Below are 2,886 nucleotides of genomic sequence, written 5' to 3'. Positions count from 1 at the left end.
TGTCGAGTATTCTAGATGTCGTTTGCTTTTATTTTCTTCCCTTTCTAATCACATTTTCCTTCGTCGTCATGATGTAGTTTATTCTGGTTATTTTTCTATGGATGTCGTTAGTTGTTTCAGCTCTTTCTCTTTTCACCCAGTAATAATATCATTCGTCTTTGTTTTTGCTGCGTTTTGCTTTTCGACGTATTAGTTAGTTTATTATGTTTTGTGTAACATTATGGTCATCACCCATTGGCCTAGCCAGAAGCCGTACTAGAGGTTCAATCCGGAAGGGTTAAGGGTGCCACCGGTAGGTCCTACTTCTTTACTATCCGTCTGCGGTTTCTGCCAATCCGCTACTCCCTTATATCGCAAATTTCTCGACTTCTAAAAAAAAAGGTATATTTTGAACGAAAGCAAGATAAAGAAACAGGCTTTTAAGAAGATACCAATAACTCCAAATGCCTAAAAATTGACGAACGCCTGAGCTTTTAAAATACCCCACGTCGCTACCCTAAAATTACAAAGTTCATCTGCTCAGAACCTAGTTTTGGGAAATTTGACGTGAAAAATAAATTAAGTTTCACAAAATGTCAAGCTTTTTCGAATGCAATTCTTTGAATATCTCGATTACTGCTTTCGAGTAATTCTTACCTTATTTTCTTAAGAGCAAATAAAACATTCAGTTTCTGACCTCATGGTCTTCGTGTAACTCAAAACGGCCAAAGATGTCAGATAGAACTTGGCAATTCTAATTAAGGTAGCGAAGTGTTGTCGAACGACGAGAATGTGTGTCTTCAGTGGGTTAAACGCCTCGGTGTTCATGTCCTGGCTGTGCTGTATGTGAAGTTGATTAAAATTCTGCTGTAGTGTGTAGACTTGTGTCTTCCTTGGATTGATCACCGGCGTCTGTGGTGTAGCGGTTGGCCCTTGATTTTGTTGCACGCAATGTAATTTTTTTCCTGTGTGCGCAAAATGCATGTTCGTAGTCCAGGTCCAGTTCTATAAAATATTTGTGAGGCATCGTGGTCGAATCAGGCTATCGACAATTTTTGGGCATGTAGAGTTATTGGTATCGTGTTAAAGCTTGTTCACTTGTCTTTATTAGGATGAAAAAAATATTCATTTATCTTGAATACAAGTCGAGATATTTGCAAACGAAGGAGGTGTGGGTCACATTGTTTTCTGAGGTAAAATTAGTGAGAAAATGGCCGCCAAAGATTAGTTATTTCCTTAGCTTAAGAGTCCGTGGCAACTGAAAATTTACATTTATTGTACCTTTAATCAACGTTTTTCAGAAACATCCACCCAGAAATGCGTTCTTTAATGGGCATGAAAGGATTTGAACCAAAAAACACAAATTTGATAAAAATTCACAAACCTGCTGAAAAATGCAAGTTTCTTCATTTTGATTATTTTGACGAGAGCCTGATTCCACCACGCTGCCTCACATATGTCTGAAGTCTACATCTACTCATTTGGAAGGCTAATGAGGCTAATCGTATATATATCTTGAACAAATACTGCAGTGCGGGGTTGTTTGCTTGTGTCACTAATAGGTCCTTCTTTCTTTCTTTCTTTACTTACTCTCTGTTGCGTTTGTCTGTGTGCTTTGCGTTGATTTTCTTTTTCATCTATTTTAAATGACCATTAGTGTATCCCTGCCCCCCCCCCTTTTTTTAAAACTAAAACTTAAACTAAACTACTGCAAAGAAATTCCGTGACTGTTAGCTACCCCAGAATTACACAGTTGTATCTGACACTTTTGATCGTTTTGAGGTACCAAGAAATAGGTCAGAAACCAAATGTGGGACGTGCTGACAAAATGAGTTACTTCTCGCAATTCACAAATGGAGATATCGGCAGAAAATCAACAAAGGAGTAAATGTGTAGACTCTCAACTGATGTCATTTTCTTCAAATGTATCGTGTCTTTTATTATTTCCAACTTATGAATTGAAAAAACTCAGCCTATCAGTTCAACACCTCTATTTCTAGAGGGCTAAAATAGGAGAAGCAACTAATTTTCTTAGCACGTCTCACAAATGGTCCTTCTGTTCTATCAAAATCGAAAGAATATTTGGAGTCATTATCAAGGTATTCAAAGAATGGCTTTGGAAAAAGCTTGACTTGATGTGGATCTCAAAATCCTTGACGTCTAATTTCTCAAAAACTTTGTACTTTGCAAGTAAGACTTTGTAATTCTATTCTGAGGTAGCGTGTTGACATGAGACAAGAATTTGGGAATAACGTATGTGGACTTTCATTCTCACCAAGGCCAGTTCCTGGTCTAATGACTTGAAGAACAAGGCAAAGTACAGACACATCGTCACGGGAAAAGGAATAAATGTGTCATTGAAGATGTTTTACTGTGGCGGCTTCGGCCTTGCCTGTCAGGGCTAAACCCTGGCTGAGATCAGGGGTACAACGTCCCAGCAGACAGACGGAGTTACTCGATAAAAAGAACCTCCACCACACAAGAATTGAACCCGCCTCTTCTGCGTAAGACGATGGTGAGCCTAACCGCTACGCCACAGGCGCATGCTCAGGGGAAATGAGGTCATGCAGTGGGGGAGGAGTCACGACCTTCACTGACTGATGAATTGTTCAAAATTGATTTATTGAGATATAATATTTGAGCGGATGGTTGGGGCGTCCCTTATCTTCTCTCTCTCTCTCTCCCTCTCTCATTCTCTCTCTCCTCCTCTCTCATTCTCTCTCTCCTCCTCTCTCATTCTCTCTCTCCCTCTCTCATTCTCTCTCTCATTCTCTCTCTCTCATTCTCTCTCTCTCCCTCTCATTCTCTTTCTCTCTCTCTCTTTCTCTCTCTCTCCCTTTGTCATTCTCTCTCTGTCCCTCTCTCATTCTCTCTCTGTCCCTCTCTCATTCTCTTTCTCTCTCTCTC

Source organism: Aplysia californica, unplaced genomic scaffold (assembly GCF_000002075.1).
Source record: "Aplysia californica isolate F4 #8 unplaced genomic scaffold, AplCal3.0 scaffold00077, whole genome shotgun sequence".
NCBI classification, from domain to species: Eukaryota; Metazoa; Mollusca; class Gastropoda; order Aplysiida; family Aplysiidae; genus Aplysia; species Aplysia californica.
The sequence above is the reverse complement of the archived record's forward strand: the minus strand, read 5'-3'. Positions refer to the sequence as shown.